The sequence below is a fragment of the Gadus morhua genome, chromosome 22 (assembly GCF_902167405.1).
Source record: "Gadus morhua chromosome 22, gadMor3.0, whole genome shotgun sequence".
NCBI classification, from domain to species: Eukaryota; Metazoa; Chordata; class Actinopteri; order Gadiformes; family Gadidae; genus Gadus; species Gadus morhua.
Window position 1 is genome coordinate 1,728,351 of NC_044069.1, and position 13,834 is coordinate 1,742,184.

Below are 13,834 nucleotides of genomic sequence, written 5' to 3' on the forward strand. Positions count from 1 at the left end.
TTAATAATTTCAAAATGTCACCACCATTCACAAAAGCAAGTGAAGAGGTTTGTGTAAAACCAGTCCTCCCTGACCAGCTCTGTCCCTGACTCTAAACCCTGACTCTCAACCCTAACGCTGAACCCTCTGAGGGCAGGAAGACGGTCCTTCAGTGTAAAGGTTCAAGAAGACACTCCTTCAGAGTAAAGGTTCGAACCACGGAGAAGGAAGAAGAAGGTAAGGAGTAGAGATTAGTGAAGTAGTGAGGTTTGTGACAGACGTGAGGGTAAGGCGTGTGGAAGCACACAGGTACATGTGGGGTCAAGAAGATCACTCCAACTGGAGGTCATTGATCCATCAGGATCAGACCGCTGAGTTCAGCAGGTCTTCTGGAAGACGAGGCTAAGATGAACTGAGGAGACGGGACCAGCAGGATCAGGTGGGGTTCAGCTCAGGTGAGTCTGACCCCGACCAAACAGGATCAGGTGAGGTTCAGCTCAGGTGTGTCTGCCCGGAGCGAACAAGGACATGGATTACGTTCAATATTCAAAAGATGCAACATTATCTGAACCAAAGATAAGACATTAAGGAGCAGGCAGGCTTTAGGGCGCCTTGCTCAAGGACGCATCACTGTATTCTGAGGACTTGAACCCGGCACCATTGGTCTGAGAGTTGAACCCCCTACCTGGTCCAGATAATGCAAACTTACGAGGAATCCTTGATGGTAGAGTCCTGGTGGTCCTCAGGATTTGCCTTCCAGATGTATGGCTTCTCCGTCAGTCCTCCAGATTCCTGGTCTGGTTACAAACGTAATTTGGCTCTAATGTAAGGTAACAAACACAGGAGTAGGTGGGCTCTAATGTAAGGTAACAAACACAGGAGTAGGTGGGCTCTAATGTAAGGTAACAAACACAGGAGTAGGTGGGCTCTAATGTAAGGTAACAAACACAGGAGTAGGTGGGCTCTAATGTAAGGTAACAAACACAGGAGTAGGTGGGCCCTAATGTAAGGTAACAAACAGGAGTAGGTGGGCCCTAATGTAAGGTAACAAACACAGGAGTAGGTGGGCTCTAATGTAAGGTAACAAACACAGGAGTAGGTGGGCTCTAATGTAAGGTAACAAACACAGGAGTAGGTGGGCTCTAATGTAAGGTAACAAACACAGGAGTAGGTGGGCTCTAATGTAAGGTAACAAACACAGGAGTAGGTGGGCTCTAATGTAAGGTAACAAACACAGGAGTAGGTGGGCTCTAATGTAAGCTAACAAACACAGGAGTAGGTGGGCTCTAATGTAAGGTAACAAACACAGGAGTAGGTGGGCTCTAATGTAAGGTAACAAACACAGGAGTAGGTGGGCTCTAATGTAAGGTAACAAACACAGGAGTAGGTGGCCTCTAATGTAAGGTCACAAACACAGGAGTAGGTGGGCTCTAATGTAAGGTCACAAACACAGGAGTAGGTGGGCTCTAATGTAAGGTAACAAACACAGGAGTAGGTGGGCCCTAATGTAAGGTAACAAACAGGAGTAGGTGGGCCCTAATGTAAGGTAACAAACACAGGAGTAGGTGGGCTCTAATGTAAGGTAACAAACACAGGAGTAGGTGGGCTCTAATGTAAGGTAACAAACACAGGAGTAGGTGGGCTCTAATGTAAGGTAACAAACACAGGAGTAGGTGGGCTCTAATGTAAGGTAACAAACACAGGAGTAGGTGGGCTCTAATGTAAGGTAACAAACACAGGAGTAGGTGGGCTCTAATGTAAGGTAACAAACACAGGAGTAGGTGGGCTCTAATGTAAGGTAACAAACACAGGAGTAGGTGGGCCCTAATGTAAGGTAACAAACACAGGAGTAGGTGGGCTCTAATGTAAGGTAACAAACACAGGAGTAGGTGGGCTCTAATGTAAGGTAACAAACACAGGAGTAGGTGGGCTCTAATGTAAGGTAACAAACACAGGAGTAGGTGGGCTCTAATGTAAGGTAACAAACACAGGAGTAGGTGGGCTCTAATGTAAGGTAACAAACACAGGAGTAGGTGGGCTCTAATGTAAGGTAACAAACACAGGAGTAGGTGGGCTCTAATGTAAGGTAACAAACACAGGAGTAGGTGGGCCCTAATGTAAGGTAACAAACAGGAGTAGGTGGGCCCTAATGTAAGGTAACAAACACAGGAGTAGGTGGGCTCTAATGTAAGCTAACAAACACAGGAGTAGGTGGGCTCTAATGTAAGGTAACAAACACAGGAGTAGGTGGGCTCTAATGTAAGGTAACAAACAAAGGAGTAGGTGGGCTCTAATGTAAGGTAACAAACACAGGAGTAGGTGGCCTCTAATGTAAGGTCACAAACACAGGAGTAGGTGGGCTCTAATGTAAGGTCACAAACACAGGAGTAGGTGGGCTCTAATGTAAGGTAACAAACACAGGAGTAGGTGGGCCCTAATGTAAGGTAACAAACAGGAGTAGGTGGGCCCTAATGTAAGGTAACAAACACAGGAGTAGGTGGGCTCTAATGTAAGGTAACAAACACAGGAGTAGGTGGGCTCTAATGTAAGGTAACAAACACAGGAGTAGGTGGGCTCTAATGTAAGGTAACAAACACAGGAGTAGGTGGGCTCTAATGTAAGGTAACAAACACAGGAGTAGGTGGGCTCTAATGTAAGGTAACAAACACAGGAGTAGGTGGGCTCTAATGTAAGGTAACATACACAGGAGTAGGTGGGCCCTAATGTAAGGTAACAAACACAGGAGTAGGTGGGCCCTAATGTAAGGTAACAAACACAGGAGTAGGTGGGCTCTAATGTAAGGTAACAAACACAGGAGTAGGTGGGCTCTAATGTAAGGTAACAAACACAGGAGTAGGTGGGCTCTAATGTAAGGTAACAAACACAGGAGTAGGTGGGCTCTAATGTAAGGTAACAAACACAGGAGTAGGTGGCCTCTAATGTAAGGTAACAAACACAGGAGTAGGTGGGCTCTAATGTAAGGTCACAAACACAGGAGTAGGTGGGCTCTAATGTAAGGTAACAAACACAGGAGTAGGTGGGCTCTAATGTAAGGTAACAAACACAGGAGTAGGTGGGCTCTAATGTAAGGTAACAAACACAGGAGTAGGTGGGCTCTAATGTAAGGTAACAAACACAGGAGTAGGTGGGCTCTAATGTAAGGTAACAAACACAGGAGTAGGTGGGCTCTAATGTAAGGTAACAAACACAGGAGTAGGTGGGCTCTAATGTAAGGTAACAAACACAGGAGTAGGTGGGCTCTAATGTAAGGTAACAAACACAGGAGTAGGTGGGCTCTAATGTAAGGTAACAAACAGGAGTAGGTGGGCCCTAATGTAAGGTAACAAACACAGGAGTAGGTGGGCTCTAATGTAAGGTAACAAACACAGGAGTAGGTGGGCTCTAATGTAAGGTAACAAACACAGGAGTAGGTGGGCTCTAATGTAAGGTAACAAACACAGGAGTAGGTGGGCTCTAATCTAAGGTAACAAACACAGGAGTAGGTGGGCTCTAATGTAAGGTAACAAACACAGGAGTAGGTGGACTCTAATGTAAGGTAACAAACACAGGAGTAGGTGGGCCCTAATGTAAGGTAACAAACAGGAGTAGGTGGGCCCTAATGTAAGGTAACAAACACAGGAGTAGGTGGGCTCTAATGTAAGGTAACAAACACAGGAGTAGGTGGGCTCTAATGTAAGGTAACAAACACAGGAGTAGGTGGGCTCTAATGTAAGGTAACAAACACAGGAGTAGGTGGGCTCTAATGTAAGGTAACAAACACAGGAGTAGGTGGGCTCTAATGTAAGGTAACAAACACAGGAGTAGGTGGGCTCTAATTACGCGTAACAAAGTAGCAGCTGTAGTTTGTCTGGTAACCAACAACAGTAGTATGCCTCAACTTAACTACTGGACAAACTAATCCTGTGTTACAACAAGGCGATCCGTTTACTTTATGCAAACTGACGAGGATCCTTGTTGATAGAGTGATGTCGTCCTCCAGAGTCTTGGCTCCTCCATCAGCACTCCTCAGCCAGAGTCCTGGTCTGGAACAAACAGCTCAAATCTGGCCCCAACGTCTGGTAACAAACATGTAGTTTGTCTTATTTTCAAGCTCTCTATTTCCACTTTTTTATGTTAATAAAAACATACAATCCAAATTGTTAGAGTGATTTTCATCCTCCAGATTCACGGCTCCCCTACCAGCTCGCCTCCGCTCCAGAAACACGTGGTAGTTTGACAAATGTCAAAGTAACAGCTGTATTTTGCCCTTTCAAGTTAACCATGTTCAGTAAATACAAACTTACAAGGAATCCTTGTTGTCAATTCCTAATCGTCTTACAGCTTCTCAGCTCCTCCACCAGCTCTCTTCAGACAGATTCATGGTCTGGAACAAACAGCGGAAGTCTTGCTTTAATGTGTGGTAAAACAGATGTAGTTGTCTGGTATATTAACAAACGCCGGTAGTTTGTGGTAGCAGTATTCTACGGTAAGTGGCACTGAGTGTGATGATCACTCCTACCAGGTAGGGCCTCCATCAGTTCCTCCACCAGGCAGGGCCTCCATCAGTTCCTCCACCAGGCAGGGCCTCCATCAGTTCCTCCACCAGGCAGGGCCTCCATCAGTTCCTCCACCAGGCAGGGCCTCCATCAGCTCCTTCACCAGGCAGGGCCTCCATCAGCTCCTTCACCAGGCAGGGCCTCCATCAGCTCCTCCACCAGGCAGAGCCTCCATCAGCTCTTCCACCAGGCAGGGCCTTCAGCACGGCTTCTCCATCAGACCTTAACTACTGAGGATTTTAGTGTTTCAGATGAGCTTGGTGATGGTTACCTTCTGGTCCGGTGCTGCAGGCCCCTGGTCTCCAGCCTCAGTCTCCGGTCCATCCTGGCACCACAAGCCGGTCCCCAGCCTCTCAGCCTCGCCTTTCAGCTACAGCAGCAGGTTTACATCAGCATTTGCCCAACAATAATGATTTATTATTACAAATATTTATTTGACTCCGAAACTGATTTTTATTTATTATTTTATAACTCAACGCTAGAAAAGATTGGAGAGATCAGACATGAGCATCCCGTTTTGGGAATGAAGACAGAGCAGCCCACAAGTTTAAAGAAGTGGTACAGCCCATGCATTGAAACTGACTCACACCAGAGCACTGACCTGTTCTGGAGGACTTCTGACAGGAGGTGGAGGTCTGGCTCTGGGTGAGGAGGTGGAGGTCTGGCTCTGGGTGAGGAGGTGGGGGTCTGGCTCTGGGTGAGGAGGTGGAGGTCTGGCTCTGGGTGAGGAGGTGGAGGTCTGGCTCTGGGTGAGGAGGTGGAGGTCTGGCTCTGGGTGAGGAGGTGGAGGTCTGGCTCTGGGTGAGGAGGCAGACACCTTGGGACCAACTACATGTTACCTTTTTGTACAGTTCTAGAGTTTCTTCTACTGTAACATGTGGGAAAGACATTATTTTAGCTTTGTTATTATCCAGTTGGTAACTAAGTACCAAAGTCGTTGTTTAACGTCTTTAACGGTTTTACTTCGACGGCAATTATTGACACCAGATATTTAGAACATACGAAAGCTGAAGTAACAAAGAACACTAAGTAGTATCGATATTAAATCAAATATACTCAGCCATATTCAGGTGCAGGGTTCCGTCGAAGAAATGCCAAATTGTCATCCACCTTAAAATGATCTTCAGCCTTCACTGATGATCAGAAATGGGCCCGCAAGTAGAACGCTGTTTCGAATGCAGCGAGAGTCCCGTCAACGTGGCTTAAGTCGGCGCAACAGTCGGAAATGATCAACTTATTTTACGATGTACGCGTCAGTGTGTATTCAATATCAAAAGTAATTAGTTTAAGATAAGGGGCAACAATTCCTAATGGAAACCGACTGAAAAATAGTTTCTGTTGGCAACGGCTGGAAGATACGCAAATACAATCCAGAACGTTCCGCCAGATACCCTCAGGGGATTCACGTCCAACTAACGGCCACGTGGGTTCTTATGGTTGTCAAGACTACAACGTTTTATGCTAACCATTTAGACTAAATCAAGTGAGCGCACTCAGAACCTTCCACGGCGGGAAGCACAAACCGTCCGACTGGAATCCGAACATTCCGGCCGGAACCAACCAAAGAAAAAACAGAACCAGCGCCTCACCTTGAGCTGAACGGAGGAAGATCCAGAAGTCCAGCGATGGTCTTCATAAAAACACAGCCAACAGACTTACCTTGATGTGATCTGTTTGTTGCTGTTGGTCATTACTGCTATTCAGTGTACCTTTACATTATTATGCACCCAGTGTGTACAAGTTAAATCACTCAAAACCGTACGAAGAACCGAACCACCATGTACGTTCCACAACAACATTAAACCACAACTCCTTGCTTAAAAACAATGGAATAATTCAATACAAAACCGTGTCTACATTTTAAAATTAAAAACAACAATTATCGATATTCAGGGTACAAACCATACAGATCAAATCAAAACAGTGAGCTCACAGAGAGCCGACCATAGCCAAGCAATGTCACCCTGACCGCCTCACTACCAACAGAAAATCATGCCAGCCAAACAACACATGTACAGGTCCAGTGAGAAGTGGGCATTTGAGCGAAAGGACTGCCCATAATAAAATTAAGCCCAATTCCTGAACTATCCAACCATCTTCATGGTTTAAAGATTTAAAGACTTAAATTACAATTGTGTTCGAATCACCGTTGTCTGCTCCCTCTTTACTTGTAAAACTCTATATCTCCATCGCTATAGTGTTGCATCCTACTCATGAGGGTGTGGTCTGAGTGAGCAGAGATGCGTGCTGGGATACAGTGCCGTCTGAAGTCTTCAGTTCTATAGACACGCCCCTCAGTAGAAACCAAGTGTTTGAGAATCTGTCGTGACATCAGTTACATGAGCTGTAATATCCTTCAAGATGGCACCAGGATTCACAGAGCAGAAAGGCCAAGAAAAAGATGTGAGGGTTCTTCCTCTCAGCCAGTGAAACACAACAACGGTCTTCATCAGAGTACTATGGCACTCAAACGTTCTCTTCTATACACATTGTAGCCCCAGTGAAGGTTTCCCTGCCTCCTCAGCTGAAGAGCACAACTTCAGCTTGAAGAGCGCACTAGTTGGAGTTCCTAGATTGGTTCTGATTTAAGGGAACCGAAGATCCACAGGGCTCTCCATCAATCCAGCCAGGTAGGAAGAGCCGTCTCATTACAGGTGTGAAGGTCATCTTGAACATCCATTGAGGTTCCTTTCCAACTTCAGAGTCCTTGTGGAATGCCTTTAGGTATCCATCCTCCATTTATCCTGATTGGTGTAGTCCTAGTTTGAAGTCGCTGATCTGAACACGCCGCTTGCATCCTTTTACACTTGATTTAGATACTCTCCTTACTGCCCAGTGTTTTGGATATCGCTCCGGAGCGTCGCTTCCAATACACCAAGCCAATCACACAGACCCCCATATGAAAATTATCAATGTCAAAGCAAGCAGGACGCAGAACCCAGGAAACACACGTAGAACCCCGTGCCGGGTGTGAGTGGGACACACACACACAGTAGAACCCTCACGATGCCAAAAATCTTCCATCTCATGTCAAACCCACACACACCATAAAAAGCAGCCATAAAAGACCAAACACTCCTGCAGGGTAAAAACCTCATGCCAAATAACATTCCATCATCCACCCCCAGCTCTTCTGTCAGGGCACCCAGAACAGAACCACCAATATCTCCAGAGACGTAAATTATGTACAATATTCTTCAGTGGCGTCCCACATTGGTGATGGACTATGCTTGGTGTCTCCATTCACGCTGTTTCAACGTCTCTGAAGTCATGCGTTTGTAGTCCAGTGGTTTAGTGATTGAGGGGCCTTCAAAGATGCAAACGGTGCAGCTTTAGTCAGCCTGAGGACAGGAAGGACGTCATCTGTTCAGAAGACCATCCAGTGGAGGGGGGTGGCTCTTGAGGAGCAGGGTCCATCTTGGAATGGCCCCAAAAGAGACCTTCTCTGAAATGAAACTGTTCCTGAGGAGTCACGATGCCTGGAGGGGACTGTTGAAAGTGTTCCATGGTTCTCTGTGTCAGACTGAAGTTGTGTTTTAGTCGTTGAGATGAGGAGCCCCCTCATCTCCCCCTGGTGTTTCTCCTTCTGAATCCCTGTCTCCATCTTAAAGAACATTCCGGTCCATGTAACTGACGTCACGACGGTTTCTCAAACACTCGGTTTCCCCTGAGGGGGCGTGTCTACAGACCTGTCGACTTCAGACAGCTCTGTATCCCAGTATGCACCTCTGCTCACTCAGACCACACCCTCCTCATTAAAGTAACACTCATGTGATGAAGATGCAGAGCTCAGGAGAGTAGCTGGAAAGAAGACTGAAGACATCAGAACCCAACCCATTACTCCAGCTTACAACAATAACTTTGAACCTGAAACCATTTTAACAAACCATTCAAACCAACATAAACCAAACGCCTAAGTAACCCATGAACCAATAAAAGATCCTTACTAATCAGATCAACCTTCAGCTAACGGGTTAACTCACCAGGAAGCCAACATACATCAATGTGCCCAAGAGTAATGAGAAACTAATGACTTACAGTTCGCAGTTCATCTTCATGTTAAAGTTGGGATACTCACAGTACTGCAGTTAGATATCCATGATATACCTTTGAAGGAACAAACAGTTTACTTATTATTGTCCCCAAACTTGGGCACTGTCCCAAGGTTCAACTTCTACCTTTGCCATTAAATCAGAGAAATGAATGCCAATACAAATTCAGGGCTTTTGGGATCATCCAACTTTTAAACAATGTTTAAGATAAATAAGTTATACTAATTATTTGACTGTCATTATTCAAGAGTGATTACTTCTTACTTTGAGAAGTTTGAATGTATTGTCTCTAAAATGTTACTTGCAGGTAAAATCATTATTTAATTTCAAATGAGAGTTAAACCACCACAATCCCTGATTTCCTTCACACATTATCAGTGATTTATATTCAACATACAAGTCAATGCAGTTGTGCTTTGCTACACATTTCTACTCACATCAGGTCCAGATGAGATGCTCCTCTTTACTTCAAAAAGTCTTTAACCTGTGAAACAGGAAGAGATGACAAATAAGTCACAACAGAGCTCAACAGAACATTACACACACGTTCTAGTTTCTGAGAACACAACAACATACCGTGTTTGGGAGACGATAAACTGCCAAACAGTGGAGGACACAAATGTATTGTCCGCTTCCCTCTTATGTGAAATGCACCAGATGCAACCAATGAACCAATTAAGAAAACCACATGGCGTGCGAGCTGCGCAGGTGAGCTAAATAGTAAAACTCAACCCTGGTTCGACCTCCTCTGGTCGCCTTGGTAATAGTGAAAGTCTGTTTAAGCTCTGTGTTTGATCTTAAATGACCTCCCTCATTTTGATTAAAATGACAAGTCTGATTTGACAGATTTAAATTCATACTTCAAAACGAAGAAAGTCTTCATTCAATTCACCTTACTGTGTGGTTTGTGTGTGTGTGTGTGTGTGTGTGTGTGTGTGTGTGTGTGTGTGTGTGTGTGTGTGTGTGTGTGTGTGTGTGTGTGTGTTACTACTGTTTGATGTCAAGTTGGTGAAAAGCAAGTCACGTGTGATCTTGCGTCCATGTGTGTGTAGTGAGCGGATTTGGACAACAGAGGGCGATGTTTCCACACGAGAACATCTGCTCTCTGTGTGCTCTCTGCGAGATACCGTAGCAACCATAACTTGACAGTATCCTGAACGGCCCTTTAAGGAGGGAGAAGGAAGGATCATCAAAGAGACCAGAGAAACTCATTCACTGGTTAGCTGGAGTCATCGCCCACCACCACACACGTTAACACACACAGACACACACACACCATACAGACACACACCAATACACCATATAGATTCACACCAAATGCAGGCACACACCACAGATACACATATATAGACCAGGTCCAGGACCAGGACCAGGTGGACCAGGACCAGGACCAGGACCAGGTGGACCAGGACCAAGACCCAGTGGACAAGGACCAGGACCCGGTGGACCAGGACCCGGTGGACCAGGACCAGGACCCGGTGGACCAGGACCCGGTGGACCAGGACCAGGACCAGGGCCCGGACCAGGTGGACCAGGACCAGGACCCGGTGGACCAGGACCAGGACCAGGACCAGGACCAGGACCTGGACCAGGACCAGGACCAGGACCCGGTGGACCAGGACAAGGACCAGGACCAGGACTAGGACCAGGAAAGTCCACTCCCATCTCCCCACATCATACTAAGTGCAGTACTTAGTACAACTCAAAACTCACCTGTTCAAACTCGCACACAACGTCTAACTGATCACTGTTTTGATTGTTTTTTTGTTTTGTTTTGTCTTGTTTTTGTTTTATTTATTTCTTATTGCTTATGTTTATTTATTTTTACACAATGTCTTGTTTTTTAAATAATGTATGATGACTATATGCTCTGTAAGGTGACCTTGGGTGTCTTGAAAGGCGCCCCTAAATTAAATGTATTATTATTATTATTACTTATAACCGCTGTATGTCCGTATGAAAACAGTCAGAATCTCCACAATAACAATGTCCGTACTGTCAGCCTGATAACATATAACCTACACCCTCCATGTCTTCACTTCCCACCTTCCTCTTTCTTTGTGTATTAAAGCCGGCCTAAGAGCTAAGTGTCCCCACACCTGGAAGGACGTCTGACCTCAGGGCCCCTGGAGGTCCCCGGTGCCCCGCCGTGCGGCGGTGGGTGCGGGGGTGCGGGCCCCAGGGCTCGGCCGGGGGCCCTCTGGCCTGGTGGCCGGTCGCTGAGGGGCAGGACTGGCCGCGGGAGAAGGCCCACTTGGCGGGGGCGTAGGTCTCTCAGGCCGCGGCTCCTGTAGGTCAGACCGATGTGCAGACTGAGGTAAGGCCTGCGGGTGTCTCCGGTGTGGCCGCGGCACTGCGCCGCTGTCCGTGGCCACCGGGTACGACCTCTGTACCCGGGGTCCTCCAGCCCTTCTCTCCCCAGTCTGGACCCTGACGTCCTGGCCCTGATGAAGGGGTGGAAGCGGACATGCAGAGTGGCGGCGGCCGTGGTAGATCTGGCGGGACGACTTTGTCTGTGCGTCTCTTTCCTGAACCCGTCGTCTGTCAACAGGTGCAGGCTGTGGCTTCTCTTCCAACACAGGAAGTGTAGTTCTGATGCGTCTCCCGGTCATGAGCTGAGCTGGGCTCTCACCGGCTGCTGCCCTAGGGGTAGCTCTGGGACACAACAGAGCCAGATGTGGACCGGGCTGCTTCAGGATGTGCTTGGCCGTCTGAACAGCCCGTTCTACTGCGCCGGTCGCCTGGGGGCGGTGAGGGCTAGTTGTAGTAGGGGCAGAACCAGACTTCTCACTAAAGTCTTTGACCTCACCGGATGTGAATGTTGTCACTCACCGGTTGGAGTGGTATCCCCCATCTCAGGAACATTGAGCCTGCTTTGAGCCTGTTGATGACTTGTATGCGGGACGTTGGAGAGAGGTGAGCAATTTCGAGGTCCCTTGAGTAATAGTCCGTTACCACGAGGTAATTCTGCTTTTCTAGTGTTCAGAGGTCTGCTGCAACGCGCTGCCATCGGCCCTCTGGTAGGGCTGCGGTGAGTAGTGGCTCACGACGCTGAGTGGGTCTGTTTTTAATGTCTCTCTCTCTGTCTCTGTCTCTGTCTCTCTGTCTCTCTCTGTCTCTCTCTGTCTGTCTCTGTCTCTGTCTCTCTCTCTCTCTCTCTCTCTCTCTCTCTCTCTGGCTCTAACAGATACGGTGGACATTGCAGACGGTCACTGACCTCAGGGGGCGTGGCTCCCTGACCTCAGGGGGTGTGTCTCCCTGACCTCTGGGGGCGTGGCTCCCTGACCTCAGGGGGTGTGTCTCCCTGACCTAAGGGGGAGTATCTCCCTGACCTCTGGGGGGGGTCTCCCTGACCTCAGGGGGTGTGGCTCCCTGACCTCAGGGGGTGTGTCTCCCTGACCTCAGGGGGTGTGTCTCCCTGACCTCAGGAGGCGTGGCTCCCTGACCTCAGGGGGCGTGTCTCCCTGACCTCAGGGGGCGTGGCTCCCTGACCTCAGGGGGCGTGGCTCCCTGACCTCAGGGGGCGTGGCTCCCTGACCTCAGGGGGTGTGTCTCCCTGATAACCCAGATAACCCTTTTAACATATTGTTCAGCTGTCCTTTTATTTCATTTGTACATCTCTTACGTCTTTCAGATATAATGGTTACTTTTTTTTGTGTTGTTTTTCTATTTGTGTTGTTTTCCCCTTTAGGTTAAAAAGGGAAGAGGGAGGAAAGGAGGACCAATGGGAGGCGGCAGGCGGAGTCTGAGGAGGGAGCAGAGCTGAGTCCATGTTTCAGATTGATGTTGTTGGTTAACTTCTGTTATAGCGCCCCCAGGAGGAGCCAAGGGGAACAGGTCTGCACCGGAGCCGGTGGGGGCCAGAGGGGCCGGGGCCCTAGAGGGCCCCCCCACAGCGGACCGGTCAATACAAGTTACACATCTAGTGAATCAATCAATCAATCAATGCAAGTGATACCACGATCAATAAATAAATAAAATAAAAGGGATGTGTTGTGTGTCTCACACACACACACACACACACACACACACACACACACACACACACACACACACACACACACACACACATATAATAAAGGGTTTAAAGGGAGAAGGAACAGGCGCCCATTGAAGGTTTTTGTTATGGAACAGGACGTGGGGACCCGAGTGCTGAACACAGGAAGGCAGAGACTTTGAGATGTGAATTTTCTTTTTTTTATAATAATTGCCCTATTTCCCTTAAATTGCCCTATTTCATTCCCTTAAAGGGCAACTTCACCCATTTCACATAAGCTTTGAATTTTTAGAACCCCCCGCATATTTTTGAATGGTCTAGCATCATTTCCTTATTTTCTGGAGACACTGGAGAGATCCGTATCGATCTCCAACACTTCCTGTTTTAGATGACGCAATATGACGATTTTTGCGTACAAGAAGTGGTAAGAGGGGAGGATTCTCGTAAGACTACAAACACCCCACTGACGCTACAGACCTATTACAGCAGTGCCAGTGGGTGGGACTTCACCAGCAGAAACTAACATACACAGCGTCTGAAGCTAAGATAACAGAGGCTGTTGATAAAACTGAAGTACAATGGCGGAGGGTACTGGATCTGACATAAAAGATGGCACCATGCAAAAGTTCACCATTTTGAAAGAAATACAAACGAGGACTACCGTATTTTCCGCACTATAAGGCACACCGGATTATAAAGCGCACCTTTAATGAATGGTCTATTTTAGAACTGTTTTCATATATAGGGCGCACCGGATTATAAGGCGCATAGAATAGAAGATACTGCAGTCAAACGTTTGAATGGGGTTGCGTTATGCATCGACTAGACCGAGCTGTGCTAAAGGGAATGTCAACAAAACAGTCAGATAAAGTCAAACTTTATTAAGCGTTCTGACAACTCCGGTCACTCCCATGGTAACGATGTTCAAACGTTAATGTGCATATTAACAATATCTCATCAATATCTGATCAATATCAATATCTCTTAACAATAAGCTCACTTTTTCAGTTCATTCCCCGTCTACGAATCCCTCGAATTCTTGTGTCCGAATTGTACAGTTGGGCGAGTACGGCATCCAACATGCCCGGATCCCTCTCGTCATTATCCGAGTCAGTGTCGCTGCTGTTGCCTGGCAGTTCAGTGATTATTCCTGCCTTCGTGAAAGCTTGGACCACAGTTGAGACTGTTATATCAGCCCAGGCATCCACGATCCATTGGCAGATAGTGGCGTAAGTCGCCTGGCGCTGTCT

At 47.2% G+C, this 13,834-nt stretch overlaps 3 long non-coding RNA genes across 3 annotated transcripts; 1 reads left to right on the top strand and 2 right to left on the bottom strand.

Annotated features, from left to right (window-relative positions):
* Positions 1-742: 742 nt before the first annotated feature.
* LOC115535319 (uncharacterized) lies at positions 743-4,587 on the bottom strand. The gene is made up of 4 exons (XR_003974466.1): positions 4,499-4,587; positions 4,284-4,363; positions 3,929-4,055; positions 743-776 (listed from the first exon to the last, which is right to left on the bottom strand). It is a non-coding gene; the product is annotated as an uncharacterized LOC115535319 (long non-coding RNA).
* A 3,903-nt stretch (positions 4,588-8,490) lies between these two features.
* Positions 8,491-9,260, bottom strand: LOC115535316 (uncharacterized). The gene is made up of 3 exons (XR_003974462.1): positions 9,164-9,260; positions 9,025-9,071; positions 8,491-8,642 (listed from the first exon to the last, which is right to left on the bottom strand). It is a non-coding gene; the product is annotated as an uncharacterized LOC115535316 (long non-coding RNA).
* Positions 9,231-12,572, top strand: LOC115535324 (uncharacterized). The gene is made up of 2 exons (XR_003974472.1): positions 9,231-9,295; positions 11,775-12,572. It is a non-coding gene; the product is annotated as an uncharacterized LOC115535324 (long non-coding RNA).
* The last annotated feature ends 1,262 nt before the right edge of the window (positions 12,573-13,834 follow it).